Raw genomic sequence first — 19,594 nt, 5'->3', positions numbered from 1 at the left:
GGTAAAGGAGTTAATTTCCCCATGAAAAGTGTGGCATCTGATAGTTAGGGTTTGATGTGGGGTCAGGGTTTGCAAGGGATAGAAACTCTTTGTTGTCTTTCTGGTACACTTTGAGTTTGAGGCACACAGTCTCTCTCTGGTTTGCACCCTGTAGTAAAATCTCAGCTTTGAAATTCAGCAGAGATGAAATCTCCTGACTCCTTGCTATGTAGCAGTATAATTTAAATAAATTCTGCACCTGCATCTTAATATTTATAAGGTGTGGATGGAAATACCTATCTCATAGTGGTGCTGTGAAGAATGAAGGTAAGGATCTTGGTACAGGTATTGACACCTAGTTATTATATAAACATTTACTATTACTTACAACATTGCCATTCTTTGCTTAGAAAACTTTCATAATTCCTTATTGTACATTTAGGATTCATAGCATTGGACCTTTACTGGAAACACTCTTAGAATGTGTAAAATTTTCTCCTTCCATTCATTCCTCAAACCATAGAGTTGATTAAAATTTTAAAAAAGGGAGATAGTCCCTCTTGGAGATTAATATGCCATGTATATAAAAATAAGTAAATACAGTCATGTTCTGTAGGAGAAATATGAAAATCTAAAATCCTTTTTATTTGTGGATAGACAGAAACAGATCATTGGTGCATTCAGGAAAGTACAAGTACTCTAAAACCAAATAACAATCTCTTGTCACAATTAAGAATCTGATGCTCAAAGAGAAAATAATCACACAAATCAACTGTTTTGAGATTTTGAAGTAGGACTGTGCTATCCTGTGTTATCTCAATCTGTCAGATTTTTATACTAATATTTATTTGCTGTTCTGTGCTGCCTCCTGTTATCTAGGGTGGGATGAATGTGGTGTTGAATAACAAAGCTCATTGTCAGCCATTACAAATCAGTAGTAATTAATTTCTCAGAGCAACTTGCAATCCCATGTGATGTCCTAAGCAAAGGGGTCACTTAAACAGATAAGTATAGGTGAGAGTGAGGAGATACCACAGGGAGAACAACACCAGATGGTATGCAGGAATGACAGACAGCATGAGGACACTGGGCATCTGGAGAGCAGAGAGCCAGAAGGGGAATGAAAGCATGCCCCAAGCAAGATTCTGTTTCTCAACCGTGCATGTGTATTTCACTTACCTTTCAAGGGAAGATGGGATGGAGATATGAGTGAGATTTAGGGTTGACTTGAAATCTTTTGAACACAGGTCATATAATCCTGCCCTTCATGTATTCACTGATAAAGAATTGTGAATTAAAGATTGCTTATGGCAGTTTAAAAAAATCCACTGTAAGGAGTCTTTTTTTCTGTCCTGCCAGCCAGCTCCCAAATAATGCCATGGAGACTTCTTATTAATTATGAAAGTTCAGCCTATAACTTAGTCTTGTTCCTAACTAGCTCTTAAAATTTAAATTAACCCATTCATTGTATCACATGGCATTACCACTCTGCCATCTTGCACCTCCTGTTTCCTCTCCATGTCTCTTGGCGTCTCCTGGCATAATCTGTACACCTAGATTCCCCTTCTTCTCTCTCTCTCTGAAAATTCTGCCTAGCTATCTTGCCTAGCTATTGGCCATTCAGCTCTTTATTAAATTAATCACAACAATACATCTTTACACAGTGTAGAAATAACTCACAACAATCCACAGATGCATGCTTTTGTAAATGGTATATATTGTACTACTGAATAGTACTTGGGTATGGGTTTACCACTGAAGGGTATATCAGGTTCAGTCTATCAAAATGATTTAAATATTCAATCCACTTTAAAGATGGTCATTAATGAATTCATTTGAATGCTCAGAGATTTCATCAAGTACCTGATTAGATCTCAGCCTGAGACCTAACATGGTTGTTTAGTATAATAACATCTTAGAACCCAATCTTAAATCCATTTAAAAATAACCAGATTTACAAGACCTGTGCAAGGTCAAGACAGATTAAATTCCAGGAAGGAGAGGGGAAGTGGACATGAAATCCTACCCCATCTGAGGAACTATTGGCAATTGATAGCTGGTGGGAGAGGAAGAATCCATTTTCTTTATTTTAAAGCATTTTTAAAATTTATTTATTTTTATTTTATGTGCAGTGGTGTTTTGCCTGCGTGTACGTCTGTGTGATGGTGTCGGGTCCTCTAGAACTGGAGTTACAAGCAGTTGTGAGCCATCATGTATGTGCTGGGAATTGAACCCTGGTCCTCTGGAATTGTGGTCAGTGTTTTTAACTGCTGAGCCATCTCTCTAGCCCCACATTATTTTTATTTTATGTGTAGGGGTGTTTTCTAACCTTGTAAGACTGTGGTGTTGGTTGAATGAGGAAATACGTAAACCTACATGGTAACCTATAATGTATAGAAAGATTTAACAGGTGGGATAACAGCAAAAAGGAGACAAAATACTATGCAGTTGTAAATATTTATTTTGCAAGTTAGTACACTGCAGTGGTTTAGAGTTCTGGAATCAACGTGCTTGATATAACTTTCTGACTCTGCCATTTGCTAGCTGTGTGATCTTGGACTACTCTCCAAGGTTTCATTTGCTTATCTATCCAATGGAACAATAACAAAACTCATTTCTGTAAAATAGTTGCAAAGAATAACTTAGCATAATACCTGGAACAAAGTAAAACTGTAAAAATCCTTTGTACTTACACTGCATAGCAACAGTCAATCTTCACACATGCAAATGTATTTGATAATTAAACAATTTTGTGAGATTGACAAGTGCTTCATCAGCATTTTACAAAGAGGTTGATGATTCACTCAGGGATCCACAACAAGTAGATGATGGGCATTTGATTAGAACTGGAATTCATGTCACACAGCTGGAATTGAATTCTGAAACTATCTGGATAATGCCAGCCTTGTGAGGCAGAACTTTCTGGTTAATGGCTTACTCAAAGGTATCAGTGACATCCTCTTCTGCTTATATTTAGGCTGTGACCTAGTATGTGGAATATTACTTCTATGGACTGAATGTTTGTATCTCTCCTTCATAAATTTATATGTCAAATTTCTACCTCCCTACTAAAGAAAGATGCTTATGGAAGGTGATTATGTCATGAGGATGGAACATGCATGAATGGGATTAGTAAGGTAGAAGAATGCCTACCTGGCATGTCCAAGACCCTGGTTTGAATGCCCAGTATAACTAATTAAGATTAGTGTCCTCATAAAGTAGATGTCAGAAATAGGCCCTTACTAAACAGTACATCTGCTAATATATCAATCTGGGACTTCCTAGCCTCCATAATTATGAGAAATACGTTTCTAATTGTTCATAAGATACTTAGTCTGTTGGATTTTGTTGCAGTAGCCTAAAAGGAATAAGACAGCTATCAAGTTATCTAATGGGTCATGGGGACAGAGAAAATGAGGTTTTCTCCAGTATGTGTCCATACTACAGTTGAATTTCTTCACATGTGGTCCACAATTTCGCTAAACAATGGACTCAGGTTTTGAGAAATACATCATTAGGAAATTTCATCATCATTGCACAAACATTTCAGAGTATACATATAAACCTCACTGTATAAACACCTAGGCTATATGGTTTTTACATTAGTATGAGAGGTCTGTCAATGATGAAAATGTCATTGCATGTTACATGATTGTATTAATAAATATATCCCACCATTAACTAGATTATAACTTCTTTCTACTATAAAGTACGAATATCAGTGAGTATTGTGCTCTGTAAGCCTTTCCCATGCCTGTCTCTTTTATGAGGCTGTCCTTTAAAAAAAACTTTGTTAATCACAGCAGATATCTCTGTCATTTGGGGACCCACTTTGTATTAATGAATATGGATTGGACTCTTCCTAATTGTTCTCTGAACACCTCCTAATTTTCAAGAGGGTAATTGATTTCAATCAACTTCTTTAGTGCACTCTCTACACTCTTGAAGCTTGTAATTTTCAAGTTCAATATTTGTGTGCTCACACCCTTAGGAGTGCTTCAGTTGGATCTCATTATAATCGTGGAATTCTATCTAGTTATCAGCTTGGAGTATTGTTTCACAAAACTTATTTATTTTCTAGTACATATTAGCTATTTTAAAATATACCTCATATGAAAATACCTAAATTGTCTGAAGAAAAATATATAAGTTCTTTACAATTTAAATATAGACAAATGACTTAGTAAAGAATGTACTGCCTTTGCCTGGGGAGATGGCTCTTAGGATGTTAAAGGCTCTTGGGTGCTAAGCCTAATGACCCATGTTCAATCCCTGGAACCTAAATGTTGGAAGGAGAAATTGACTCTGTGAGTTGTTCTCTGACCTGCCATATAGTGTGTGCACCCTGACGCACACAGAGAAAATCAATACATCAATGCAAAAAATAAATATAAACAAATTTAATTTCAGTGAACAGTATATTGCCCTTGGGGTATAACAGAGTCTGGGTCAAAACAACTAAGGTCAAATGTTTATTGCAGGGAATTAGTCAAAGACAATGCAGCTGAGAAGTGTGAAGTTCTCATTGAGAAGTCTGTATTTGATTTATAAAAATCCACTTTAGTTTAATTTCTAGGAATGCTAAGAAAGATAAATATATTTCCATAATTTCACAAAGTGACTTCTGTTGATGATGATACTTTTTTATGTGTACATTTTTTCTTTTTTTCCAAAATTTGCATTCAAAGACCTCTGCTGATGATTTACTATAGGTCTATGGAGTGAGTAATTTTACTCTTTACTAAGACCTCAATCATTATTTCTGACTCTGAGAGCACAAAATCTTTATACGATTTTTAGAATAGGTTTGGGAATTTTGTGACAAATTTAAGAATTTGGGCACTTGCATTGTCATATTCCACATGAAGATTTTGTTTGTTTGTTTTTTTTGAGACAAGTTCTCACTCTGTAGCCCATTATTGCTTCATACTTACAGGAGTATTCTTTCTTCTCAGAGATGCGATTACAGGCATGGGCTGCGGTGATATTTTATCTGTGTCCCCCAATAACGTTTATCTGAGGATCAGAGGAAAAAGCCAGCCACTATAGTAGACATAGAATTCAGGGAGTGGTAGCATATGCCTTTAATCCTGTCACTCGGGAGGCAGTGATCTGTCTGGATCTCTGTGAGTTCAAGGCCACACTGGGAACAGAGCCAGGTGTGGTGGCACACACCTTAAATTTCAACACTTGTTTACCATAAAGGTCTGTACAGACAGACAGGAAGTGACAGAACTGGGCAGGAAGAGGAAGTGATGTAGCTGGGCAGAGACAGGAAATGAGTTAACAGAACAGAAAGGAATACAGGCATGGGTATACAGGAAATAGGACTCTTTGGAAGCTGCTGAGTTGGTGAGGTGAGTTACCTGTGGCTTTTCCTATTCCTTTGATATCTCAGGTTTTAACCCCGATATCTGGCTCTAGGTTTTTTATTAATAAGAATGGTTAGCACTTTGTCCTACAATGGACCATCATGCCTGGCTCTCTCTGAGGTTCTTATTATCATTCAGATTGTCTCTTGTAAAAACATAAGTAGACTTTCTACTCTATTCTCTCCAAACACACTTCTCAGAATATTTCCCTCAAACATTACCTCATTCCCTCTTTATATTGGTAGTGGCTCCTTGTTACCATCAACTGTAATCTGATTTTTTTACTTGTCTTTCTAATTTGATTTGATATTACAAATTCAAATACCATGTGCATCAGCCAGACATACTATTATGATTCCTTCAATATTCCATACACATATACATGTACCTCTGGGTCTGCTTATGTTATTCTCTCAACCAGTCTATCCTTCTTACTTTCTCTCTGATTGCATGTTAGAGTAAACATAGTCACTTGTAACAAAGAAAGAGAACATAAAGTGGCTTAAAATTTGAGAAGTTCATTTCTCTCTCATGTAGTAGTTTTGTTTTGAGAATCTCAGGTTACCACTATTTCCGTTTTGCATGATTATTCAGGAAATTAGGCCCCTTATATGTTGTCAAATGAATAAGCCATTGCTACACTGTCCCCTTGGGTGTGGTCTTCATCTGAGTAGTCACGGTTGTGCCACTTCTCCCATGGCTCCCACTATAAAAAGATGGAAGAGTGAATAAGACAATTCCACTCTTTTGGAAGTAGAATGTGCTACTCCAATCATATCACATTGGAAGTTAGTTACATTCTCATACAGCTGCAAGAAGGCCTAGGAACTTGGACCAAGTCACATGCATGGAAAAAACAGTGGACAAATTTTGATAGCTCTCTCGAAATTTGTGCTACATTCTTAAAGTATACCCCAGGTGTCATGTTCCTTCAGGCTTTTCCTGACCCCTGAGCTGGAAGAATTTCTCCTTTCTCTGTACTACTATAGTTATGGGGCTTTTCAAATTGTAATGAATGTAAAACTAACCTATGGATCTTTTTAAGACTACAGAGTCTAGATCAATTGGTCAGGGCTAGGGGTTGAGAATCTATATTTCTAACAAGCTCCCAGGTGATACCCATGTATTCATCAACAGAACATACTTTGAATGTACTATTTTCTGTTTCTCTCATGTGAGGTGTAACCTTTTGTACTCCATATTAGCTATTCATATGCATATCTTAGCCTCCATACTAGACAGTTCCCATAACAGACTCTAAGTTTCTTTGGCATCTGTCACTTTCACCCTGACTCCCTCTAGCACCAAGAATAAAGCCTTGAACACTTACTGGTAATTAATAACTACTTGAATAATTGATGAGTGACTTCAACTCATTCAGAGTTGAGCATAAACTTGAGAAGGGCAACATGACTTATGCTAGTTTCAGGACTCTGCTTAGTCTAATTACTTGTTTGAAAATGGTCCATTGAAAACCTCTAAGTCTAGCCAGGCTAAGAGAAAATGCCAGAGAGCTGAGCTAAGTGAAACTCAGCAAATGGAAATCACATTTTATCAAGGACTTTCCTCTCAGTGTGCTGTGACTCTTTCAAAGGAAATGCTAATGCCTATGTTTGGAATGCACTCTTCCAAGAGCCTCTCTGTTTAACAATAGTGATTTGCGTGTGTGTGTGTGTGTGTGTGTGTGTGTGTGTGTGTGTGTGTGTCCCCACAACATTTCATGAGAAAATTTGATCAATTTTGTTGAAGGGGTGGCTTTTATTTTCTTTCACCTGCAAACACTCAGTGACCTTACATTTGTAAAATCTCAAGTTGGGTACCAATTAAAGCAAATGAAAATGATTGCTCTCAACTTGGCAACATTTTATCCCCCTTTTCTCAGTTCTGATACATGCAGTCATGGTCTGGGTCATAGAGCTTAGAGTGGAAGAAGAGATGATATGTGTACAGTTTAAGACAGAAGTTACTTTGTAATCTATGCTAGTCACATGGAGTAAGTAAGTAGACCTGAAAGTCTCCTCCACATTCTGCCTGCAAGATGAAACTCCTAACTGGAATTATTTTCAACTTGGAATTTATATTGGAATAAGGGAAGGCTGAGGATCCCTTTTGAATTTTATATAAAGAAAGATTTCACAAGCTGTCATGATTTGAATATGAACTGCCCCCTACAGTTTTGTGTTTTGAGTTCTTCCTCAGCTAGTCTGTTATTTTGGGAGGCTATGGAACCTTCATGAGGTAGGCCCTAGCTGACAGAAGTAGGCTGTTAGGAATGGACCTTTGAAGGTTATAGTTGGGTCCTAATTCTAGCTGCCATGTGGTGAGCAATTTCTTCTACAAATCCCCACCATCAATAGCTTTGTTCTGCTTTCCAAACTATGAATCTGTGAGCCAATATAAATCTTTACTCTGTAAGAGGTTTCTGTTGGGCATTTTGTTACAATGATAGAGAAGGAACTAATAGGCAAGCAAATGAGTCATGTTATCCAGGTTTCAGCAACAGCATAATTGAAGATATCAGTTTTGTTTTCTATTAGCCCTTAGGTGCAATCAACTAATACACTAGTCACAATCCATAGAACTCTAGGAACCTTTGCTTTCATCTGTAGACTTTCTCCTTGGCAGTGTCACATGGATATTCAGACATGTTATTAAGTTACACTGATGCTTGTCTTTCCTTACAGTGATGCTATATAAGGATTTATGGTATTATCACCATATGTTCTAATAAATATTGTCCACATCTGTACTTGATTTTCTAAGTACAATATATTTTTGTTCTTTACACTCTTTCAGCTGGATGTAGAAGATTATAGTTCAAGAACAGAAACATTATCAACAGGGCAGGAACTAGGATAAGGCTATCGAGACCTCAAAGGAACAAAATTTTGGAGGTACTGACTCTCTTGCTGACCAAGTAGAAGGATCTCCCCAAGTTTCATTCTGTATGTACCTTGCTTGTCTTACTCTGGTTTAGGTTCATATTTTCAAGACAGTTTCTGAAATACTTTTGATAATAGAGTCAGTCTTAATATTTTAGCCTATATTTGTATTACCATGTCTGTATGACAGGAGATACAATTAAAAAATGTAGTTCAGCAATGATGATTTTATTAATCACATGGAGATAAGAATAGCTTTCTGTTCATACATCCTCTATAATGTGGCTGAGCAAAGTCTTGCCTGGATTTTTTTAATGAACACACATTAATTATTGTCTTTGAAGATCTCCTTGAATTTAACTCTTGACATTCCTTTTTAGTTTCAAGCGTCCTTGATTTCTCAGACCACCAATGGCATATGTAAATGTAGAAAACATTACTATCCTACTGCCTAACTACAACTCAGTTGTAAGGCATGAATACCACCTAATTAGCTGTGAAGTGCATTTTGGCATATGTCGGAAGTTAAAGCCACTTTCTTAGAGGAACTCAAACTCTGAATTTATCTTTATTAAGGCCTTGTCCAAATGATAAATATACACTGCCTCCTTGCTATCTACTGCTTGGAAATAAATCACTTTAGGATTGATTTGCTAACGGCTTTCTTCACTCAAAGGGTCCTCCTGCCCGGGAGGTCACACTGTCCTTCTTTACAAACAAATGCTGATAACCAAATAGAAGACACTACACTGACCATATAGAGAATGAAGAAGGGTGTCTGGGGTGATGGGAAACACGTCCTTTTACAGAGCCTGGAAGCAACAGTCTAACTAAGACATAGTAGTATATTCTAAAAAAAAAAAAAAAGCTACATTATTGAGTTTATGAGTGAACAGATGGGATGTATTTTGCTTTTTCGATAAAGTAGCATGAAGTTTGATACTTCAGACAAGAATTACAAACTCCTCTAGAAATCTGAGTGGTAATATAAGTAAGGTAAGTGAAACTGGATGGGTATGAGACATTCAGAAATACATGGTGACTGAAACCCATTTCCCATCCACCCCAGCCTTCTTGCCACTTGAGAACATGGTCCAAATCTTGTTAAATCTTTTGATTCTTCAAAAGAAGCAAACAGGTAACTTGATTTTTGTTTAAAAAAAGAAAGAAAGAAAGAAAGAAAGAAAGAAAGAAAGAAAGAAAGAAAGAAAGAAAGAAAGAAAAAACATGCTGGTTTCAATTTGTTAAGTTAGGAAAGTTAGTTTAGGCAACTTTTAAAGTCATTGTGTGGGACGAATATAATATTACTGAGCACACTATAAAATCCATATCTACCTCTCAATCATATGCCTCTTGCAGCTCTTCTGCTAGTGTTCCTAACCTGTCACTCAGTTGGCCATAGATGACTTGGACAACAATGAATCCAGCATTTAAAAAACTGATTTGTAGCTTATAATGCTCACTAGACCATCTTCTCCTCAACATGGAATTCCTGCTGTACCAGGATGTAATGTTGGGCATAGGCCAGAAGGACTATGTGGGCCATGAGGCCTAGAAAAACAGAGTCATCCTGACCCTGAAATAGCCTGTCAAGCATAGCATTGTTACCAACTGGGATGACATGAAGAATATCTGACACTACAATTCTTACAAGTTACATGTGGCCCCCACAGAGATCCTGATGTTACTCACTGAAAAACCCCTGAACCTCAAGGCCAATCATGAAAATATTACCCAGATCATGTTTAGACCTTCTACACCCCAGCCATGTACCTACCATTCAGACAGTTCTACCCTGAATACCTCTGGTCTTATCACCAACTTGTGATAGACTCCAGAGATTGGTCATGTGTACTCAGCTATGAAGGCTACTCTCTCCCCTACACCATCCTGCATGTAGACCTGGCTAGTCTGGATCTAACAAACTACCTCATGGAAATCCTAACTGAGTGTGGTTATAGCTTCATTACCATAGTTGAGTGGGAAATTGTTATGACATCAAGGAGAAACTGGTATGTGTCACTATGAACTTTGAGCAAGAGATGGCCACTGCTGCATCCTTCTCCTTCCTGAGAGAAGAATACTATGAGAAGCCTTGATGGCCAGGTCAATACTTTGGGCAATGAGTGGATCCACTGCCCAGAGAGTCTCATTTCCTTCTGGATATGGAATCCTGTGGCATCCAAGAAATTACCTTTAATTCCATCATGGTGTGATGTCAACATCTGCAAAAACCTCTATGGCTACACAGTTGTGTCTGGTGTCACTATAGTGTGATCAGGTATCAGTGACAAGATGCAGTAGGATATTGCTGCTCTGGTTCCCAGCATCATGAAGATCAAGACCACCACTCCTCTAAGTGCACATACTCTATGTGGATCAGTAGCTTCATCCTGGTCTCACTAACTACTTTCTAGGAGATGTGGATCAGCAAGGAGGAGTACAACATGTCCAGACCCTCCATTGTTCACTGCTTTTGGTCTCCCTGGGAGTTCACTGAGGTGTCAAGGCATCTAGGGCTTGCCTATACACTAACGAGACCAGTTTAATAAAAGTACATACCTTACAAACAACAAATATCACTGAAGAACACACTTGCCTTACTGAGACTTAAAGCCTAACTACTTTAGATTTGTGGTCCCTTTCTTAGGACTACATTTCTGTATTCATTTCATGTCTTTTAATGACTTGTCTTCATGTATCAATTGTATATCCGTTTTTGTTCATTTTGTTGTGGGAGAGAGAGACACTATCCTCATTGGTGTAGCCACTGTTATTTATATAAAGAATTCCATTCATGCCTGTATAAGCAACTGTAATGAAACTAATTGGGTGATAAAAACAAAACATTGTGATGGTTATTCTTGGCTCTGCCATTAAATGCAGACAACTATTCTTCCTTTGGATGAGAGCTCTTCAACTTCTTGGGCTGAACTAGACATTTCACAATGGACCATCAAGTTACCTTGCAACGTAAACTGGCCATCATGAGGTTGGTATTATCTGACCAGCCAAACAATAAAGTAGGATGTGCACAGCAGCAATCCATTACCAAATGAGAGTGGTATATATGTGATTGAGCCGAAGAAGGTCCTGAACACATAAGCATGTTACAAGAAGAGGTTGCTCAAATGCTTATGGTTTCTATTCCCATTATAATGCCATCTACTCTCAAGCATGCATCTATATATGGCCTCATGGGGGTGTGCCTTATGATGGGTTGACTGAGGAAGAGAAGACTAGGGCTTAGTTTACTGATGACTCTGCACAAATGGACAACTACAGCATTACAACCCATTCTGGGACAACCCTGAAAGACACCAGCAAAGGGAAATCTTCACAGTGGGCAGAAATTAACATAGTACATGTGGAAATACATTTTGTTTGGATGGAAAAAAAAATGGCCATACATGTGATTATTCGCTGATTCATGGGCTGTAGCCAACGGATTGCCTGGATGGTCATGGAATTATATAAAACATGATTGCAAAATTGATAAGAAAGACATCTGGGGAAGAAGTATGTGGCTAGATACTGGCAAAGGATGTGAAGATATTTGTGTCCCATATAAATTCTCATCACAAGGTGACTTAGCTTAGGAGGAGTTATATAATCAAGTAGCTAGGATGACCTGTTCTGTGACTAGTCAGCCTCTTTCTCTAAACATCCTTGACAGTGCCCAATGGGTCCAGGAACAAGGTGGCCATGGAGGCAGAGATGGAGGCTATATATGGGCTCTACAACATAGGCTGACACTCACCAGGGCTGACCTGGATACAGCTGCTGTTGAGTCCCAGATCTGCCAACAGCAGAGACCAACAGTGAGTCCTGGATATGGCACCATTTTCCAGGGTGATGAACCTGTGACTGGTGGCAGGCTGACTATGTTGGACCACTTTCTCTGCGAAGAGAACAAAGCTTTGTCCTTACTGAAGTAGGTATTTATTCTGGTTATGGATTTGCCTTTTCTACATATAATGATTCTGCCAAAACCACCATTCATGGATTTACAGGTTGACTTATCTGCCATAGTATTCCACACAGTATTGCTTCTGACCAAGGAACTCAATTTATAGCCAGAGAAGTGCATCAGTGATCCCATGGTCATGAAATCCACTAGTCTTACCATGTCCCCCGCCATCCTGAGGCAGCTGGCCTGATAGAAAGATGGAATGATGAAATGACTGTTGAAGACACAGTTACAGTGCCAGTTGAATAGCAGCAGCCTGGAGGTCTGGGGTAGGCTTCTCCAGAAGGCAGTATATGTGTTGAATCAGCATCCAGTACATGGTGTAGTTTCTCCTGTATCCAGGATCCACAGGTCCAGGAATCAAGGGAAGGGAAAGTGAATAGTTTTACGCACTATCACCCCTAGTGACTTACTAGGAAAATTTTTGCTTCCTGTTCCAATGACTTTCAGTACTCCTGGTCTAGAAGTTTAGGTTTCAGGATGGGGAGTGCTCCTGCCAGGAGCCACAACAAACATTCCATTGAACTGGAAGCTCAGACTTCCCTCTGTCCACTAGGCTAAGAAAGGAATAACAGTGTTAGGAGGGTTAATTGATCCAGATTACCATGGGGAAATTGGATTGCTTCTCCACAGTGGAGGTAAGAAAGATTATGTCTGAAATATAGGAGATAATTTAGGGTGTCTCTTGGTATTACCATGTCCTGTGATTAAAGTCAATGGGAAACTACAACAGCCTAATCCAGGCAGGATGATAAATGGCACAGAGCCATCAGAAATGAAGGTATGTGTCACTCCTGCAGGAAATATCCAAGACCTGCTGAAGTGCTTGCAGACAGTAGAGGAAATACACAATGAGGAGTAGAGGAAATGAGGATTATAAGTGGTGTTGAGTGTTTCTGCAGCATTTTGTTAAAAAATGTATTTCTACAGATATTGTTTTTTCTTCCCTGAATTTCTTTATCATGTAATGTAACATCAATTAAGAGAATATCAGTGGTTATATTTTACTTTTGAGATAATAAAATTTCCCTTAAGGGACATTGCCACCTATTCTAAAATTTTTAATGTGTTTGTGTTTGTACATGAGACAGTTATAGTGTGTTAAGGCATAATTATAACCTGATTATTGTTTTCATTAGAAAATTAAGCATGTCCTAACAAGACATAATTGTGTGTCAAGCTGACAAGGGTGGAATTCTGATGGTTCTTCTTGGTTGTCAACTTACTTACATCTGGAATTAACTAAAACCCAAGCATCTGGGTATACACCTGCGAGGGATGTTTTCCTTAATTAAATTATTTGAAGTGGGAAGATCTACTTTTAATCCAGATATTTTGAGATGGGAATATCCACCTTTATTCTGGGCCATACCTTCTGCTGGCAGCTGTATAAGGATGTGGAAGATGGAAGCTTTTGCTTTTGGCTTGCTTACTTACACTGGCAAGTCTGTTCCTTCCCTAGCATTAGAGCCTCCTTCTTTGGGACTCCAATATATATACTGAAGACCATCTGAGAAATCCAGCCTCATAGACTGAACAGCTATTGGATTCTTGGATGTTCTGTTGGTAGATAGCCATTGTTGGACTAGTAGACCATAGCCTACTATTAATAAGCCACTCTAATAACCCCCACATAATATATATTATATATATTAGAAAGATAAAGATATAGAGATGTAGATTAATTCTATCTGTTCTGTTTCTCTAGAGAACCCCGACTAATACACACATGAAAGTAAATGGAGTACTAATTGGGAAAACAGAGGAAGAATAGATTTTCCACCATGGATGTAGTACTCCTACATAAGTTTCCTAATCCCAAATGGTCAATGCTAGACACATGTACATATGAGAAAAGCTAAGTGGATTAAGTGGATTATGCCTTAAGTGTACACACGCACACATACATATATACATACATACATATCAATGTATATACATGTTCCAATAATGACTGAAGAGCTCATGAATTTTAGAAGGGTACATGGGAGGATTTGGAGGAAGTAGATGATGTTCTCATGCATGAAGTTCTCAAAAAGAATACAATTGTCTTTTAAAAGATTGTATATTCTGAAGGGTACTTGATGGTTTATCTCGAATAGAATGGGAAGCTCCTAAAAGATTAGCAACCCACAATTCCCTGTGTGCATTAGAGGGAATTCCAGAGAGAATTAACTAAGGTTGGGGAGGATGTCCTTCACAGGCCACAAATCTAAGTGGAATACAAAAGGAAAAGGAGAAAGCCAGTTAGTGAAAGCATTCCTCTTGTTTTCCTGTCTACCGTGATGTGAGTACCTCTGCCACATTCTCCTAGTGCCATGATATTCTGACTTACCATGTCCCAGATTTAATGGAGCCAAGCATTATAGACTGAAATATTTGAAGCCAGGAGTAAAAATAATTCCTCTTTGGAACTGTTTATATTAAGAATTTTCTGTCAAAAACAAGAAAAGTAGCATACAGTTGCTAAGATAACAGAGTTTCATTTCTGATAGGTTTAAAGTAATCTTCGTCTCAGTAAAATGACTGTAGCATGTTGCTGGAAGTCTACTCACCCTCTCCATATTCCCACCATAACACAGCTATGGGAACTTGATTTTCATTAGCTACTGCAACTGATTTTCCTACCTTCAGAAAGAGGTAATTAGGGTCCCATGTAATTGCCTGCTTCCTGAGGAAGATAAAGACAGGGAAATAGTATCTTAACCAACTTTGGCTTTCTTAATTTCCTAATATTTTGCTTGTCTCACTTGCTTATTCATACTAATTGGGCAGTGTGACTTCTCTGTGTGTATTTTTGAATTTGTTGGTTGTTGGCTAATAGAGGTGGAACTTGATTTCTGATATCTATTTCTTGACAGAATATGTCAATCTGCTTTGTTCCTTGCAGATTGAGATAGCATTTCTTTGGTTTTCCATGTCTCATATATTCTAAGTCAGCTTGTAGATTTTTCTACACTTGTGGTCTATGATGTGAAATTTCCTCATGTCCTGTGTAAATACAAACCCATGTTAAACTCTTTGGTGAACCTGTTACACTGTATTGACTTGATGTAAATAGGGTTCCCCTCTCTGGTTCTCTTACTGCCATTCTGCCCATAATCTGTTCTTGAATTTAACAGACTTTGCTCAGTATTCTGAGCAGGGCCACACTACCTTCTACAGAGTATTGCTTCATCTTACTCCAATTGTGCCCGCCCATCTTATTTCTTCCCGTTTATAGTGCACAGGAGAATGTTAAATTACTTCCTCTCTGTGTAGACAAAGCTGCCTGCTTACCTGTCAATGTCTCTGCTACTTAAAACTCAGCTCATTAGAGTTGCGGGATGAATTTTGTGAACCTGTAAAAATTAACTTAGAATCCTTTTGGAAATGAACTAAAGAACATAATACTGAAAACTCTTGCTGTCTAATATCTTAGGTTTTCAAAACTTTGTCATATGAATCATATTAATGACAATAGAACTTTTCATTCTTGCCTGAAAGCAGTCTTAATTTCCAATCCAGTTGTTGATTTTCAAATAAAGGATTTGAGACACATTAGTTTCCTAGGAGACAGGACCCCAGATCTGTTTCTGACTCCAGGCATTATGTTGACTCATTTACATATACCCTCACTTTCCCTTGAAACTACCAAAACAATATTTTATTTAAATTTTGTCTGTACTCTTCCCTCCAATTAACTATTCCTCCTCCTCCTCTTCTCTTTGGTCAGCTGTCCATTCCTTATCTGTTGTGTGTCCTCTTATTTTAGCAATTTCATAAATTTAACTATGTTACACTACAAAGATGTACCTGGTAGTCTTTGCTAGCTGTCCTTAGCTACTTTTGCCCTAAGCATTTGTTAGATTATATCTTACAATACATGAGATTTTCTCCCTAAGAGAACTTGCCTTTCATTATAATGTAATTTCAAATAGGAGGGGCAAATTTGCATCTTCTCTTCCCTAGTATAGAATAGTGCTTGTGCCATACAAAAAGAAATGAAGGAGAGCAAGGGAGACAGAGAGAGAGAGAGAGAGAGAGAGAGAGAGAGAGAGAGAGAGAGAGAGAGAGAGAGAGAAAGAGAGAGAGACTCAGTAATCCTAAAATTATAAAAAAAAAAGAATCTTGCCATCTTTGTAAGATTATATTATCTTTTTCTCTGAACTCTGCCTTGAGTTGTAGAGGAAGAAAGATCTAGAATAGATCCTCATAGATCCTCAGTGATTTGAGAATAAAATACTACAGGCTGGGTAGATTGTATACAGTAGACATTTTGCACAATTGTGGAGGTCAGGAAGCCTGAGACCAATGTGCCTATGGATTTAATATCTAGTAAGAGCCCAACTCCTAAACCATCTTTGCATTGTGAAAAAGGGACTTAGATCTCTTCAATCCTATTTCAAACAGATAAATTCTAATTATGAGAGCTCTACAATCAAGACTGAATCCCTTTTTATATTAGTTACAAACTAATCTTAACTATGAATTTGGGGGACACAAACATGTAGGCTGCAGCAGACTAATTCCGAGTTTTAACTAGTTACATGATTTTGGATGTGTTATTTATTTTCTTTATATCTTTATGTGGAGATGAAGCTACTTTTTTGATTATGAGAATTAAATGAGGTGGTATATGAAAAATGGGCTTATTATGCAATCTGAGCACATGGTAAATACTCAGTAAACATGAGCTGATATTTTTCATCCTGATTCCTCTTGGCCTTAATCTTTCCAGATACCACATGCTTACATACTTCAGTGTTTTTGCTCTGTTAAGAGCTAGGTTTCACTCAGTTATTACATTAGCACTCCAGGGAGAAAGAGTTTATTTTAACTCAAACTTACATGAGTCCATTTTCACTTGGCTCCTTGCATTTGGATAGAACATCATGGTGGCAGAAATGTATGGTAAAGGAGCTTCTTTACTTCGTGGGCTACATAAAGAGACTGGGTTCTTAAAGACATGCTTATAGTGATGTAATTTTTCAGCCATTACCTACCTCCTGAACATTCCAAAATCTCCAAAAATAATAGGATTTTGATAAATGTATAATGGCATCCAATGTTACCATACAGAAAAGTTTTATTGTTCCTAAAACTCTTCTGAGCCCAGAGAAATGAACAGATAGTTCTCAAAAGATGAATGACAACTAGTTAATAAATAGGTGAAGGCTTGAGACTAAGCTTCAATGCACGAGCCTGTGGGTGACATTTTGTGGTCCAGTCATAACCATCCTGTAAGATACATTTGTGTATCTTCTTTGTCTATTTATAAAACCTTTTGAGTACAAGCTCCTTGTCTTATTTATCCATGTATCTCTATAGAAAAATATATTTATATGTCATGTGCACATATTAGACATTCTAAATATCTGTGGTTGAAAAGTCTTCCTGATAAAGAACCAGCAGTAATGTGCAGGGCTGGTCCTGATTAGCAAATGCAGTGCTTGCAATGAATGTTAGCTGTTTGTTATGTAGCATGAACAGATTCTTTCTGCAGTAGTTTTAGAATCTATCAACCAAAAGACAGAGGCAGGGCCAGAGTGAAGGTTTCCTGAGGAGTGCTCTTCTGGGGGCATTTGAATGATCCTGGGAATGGGAGAGGGACTAAAGAAGTGGGTGTGGATCAATTTAGTCATTTAATTCCTCCATTTCTCAGAAATTGTCATTTTAGTCTAGCCTAGCAATTTGGAGCAGTGGGTAAATACTATGTAGTTAGTCTGTGACAGGAGCTCATTGTGCTGATCTGTACTGCACTTTTGCTGCCCTAGAGACTATGTGAGGATTCGTGGACCCCTTTTCTTGTAGTTCCCTTTTCTTGTAGTTCTTCTGAGAATTGAAATTAAAAGCAGAGAAATCTAAACTCTCACTATTGGGTCAGTTTAGTTCTTTATTTGTTCGGGTATTTTTGACAACCTTTTATTTCCTCACACGTGCATGCAGACAAACATACAGGCACACTTGCATGCATGTACACACGCATCAGGACCCAGAAAAGAGAATAAGAACCAGGGATGGAAAGATGCTAAATTTTCACTCAGAAACTCACACCTTGTGCTTCTTTCTTTCCGCAGATGCCAATGTCCCAATGGCGCTACCACTTTAGTACTTTTAGCATTCCTTGAGGGGTTATAATGGATGCTGACTAAGCTGCTCTCCAAAGTATAAAAGCCCCAGTCTATAATTCTTGCTTTTTTCCTCCCTCCCACCTCTCTTTTTCATTTCCGTAGATCCAAGTATAAACAGTCAAACCTCCAATTCATTCTGCCTAGTTTTTCTTATTGTCACCTGAGTAAATATAAATTGAGCTTCTTAGCTATGTGTAGCAAAATACACCTTATTTAAAAATATATTCTGAAACTTTATAGCCAATTGATACAACTTACTGGCAGTAATTTTCATCCAGTCACTACATTTAGTCATGTGTGTCATCCAAAATCTAACTGGGAATTTTTTTTTTAATGAACTTTACTTTTCAGAGAAGTTTTGACTTCACAGCAAAATTGAGAGGAGCATCCTGAGATTTATCTTACACTTTCTACCACTGAACATGTGCAAGCCTCCCTATTATCAACATTGCCCACCAGAATAGTACGCTTGTTACAAATGATGATCCTATATCATATCCAAAGCCCACAATTTACACTAGATTTCACTATTGTACATTCTATGGGTTTTGATAAATGTATAATGGCATTATCCAATATCACTATACTCATTTTATTGGCAATAGTATTCTTCTGAGCCCAGAGAAAAATGAACAGATAGCTATCTAAAGATGAATGACAACTAGCTAATAAATACATGAATAACTTCACCAGTCATCATAGATACACAAATCAAAACTTCACTGTGGTCCTATTCTTATTCCACTGAGAATTGCAGTCATTAAGAAAATAAATAAATGCTGTCAAGGATATGGAGAAATGGGAGCCTTTTATTTACTACTGGTGGAAATATAAAGTAGTCAAGCCACTTTGATGGTCAGTATGGGCCTTCAAAATTTAACTAGATTGTCAGTATGACCCAGAGATACCACTTCTGGGTATTTGCCCATAGGACCCCAGGTTAACATATCACAGATACTTGAACATTAACAATTACTGCAATGTTATTTATAGTAGTTAAGTTCTAGAACCAACCTAGAGGTCCAACAACAGAAAAATGGATGAGGAAAATGAAGTTATGCTATTTGCAAGAAAATGCATAAAACTAGAGATAATCATATTACATAAATCAAGCCATTCTCAAAACAGACAAATATGTTTGCTCTCACTTATAACTCCTAGATTTTATATAGATACAGAAAGTAAAGTCAAACTTGTTAGAAAGATGGAGACTTGTGGGAGGGTAAGCGATAGAAATGGGGCAAGTGGAAGTATGGATCAGGATATGCTGAATATACA

General features: G+C 37.7%; 1 pseudogene; it reads left to right on the top strand.

Moving 5' to 3' along the window:
* Positions 1–11,181: 11,181 nt before the first annotated feature.
* Positions 11,182–13,925, top strand: LOC131900192 (uncharacterized; annotated as a pseudogene).
* Positions 13,926–19,594: the final 5,669 nt, after the last annotated feature.

The sequence above is a fragment of the Peromyscus eremicus genome, chromosome X, assembly GCF_949786415.1.
Source record: "Peromyscus eremicus chromosome X, PerEre_H2_v1, whole genome shotgun sequence".
Lineage (NCBI taxonomy): Eukaryota > Metazoa > Chordata > Mammalia > Rodentia > Cricetidae > Peromyscus > Peromyscus eremicus.
Note: the sequence above shows the minus strand (reverse complement) of the source record. Positions and strands in the feature narration are given on the sequence as shown.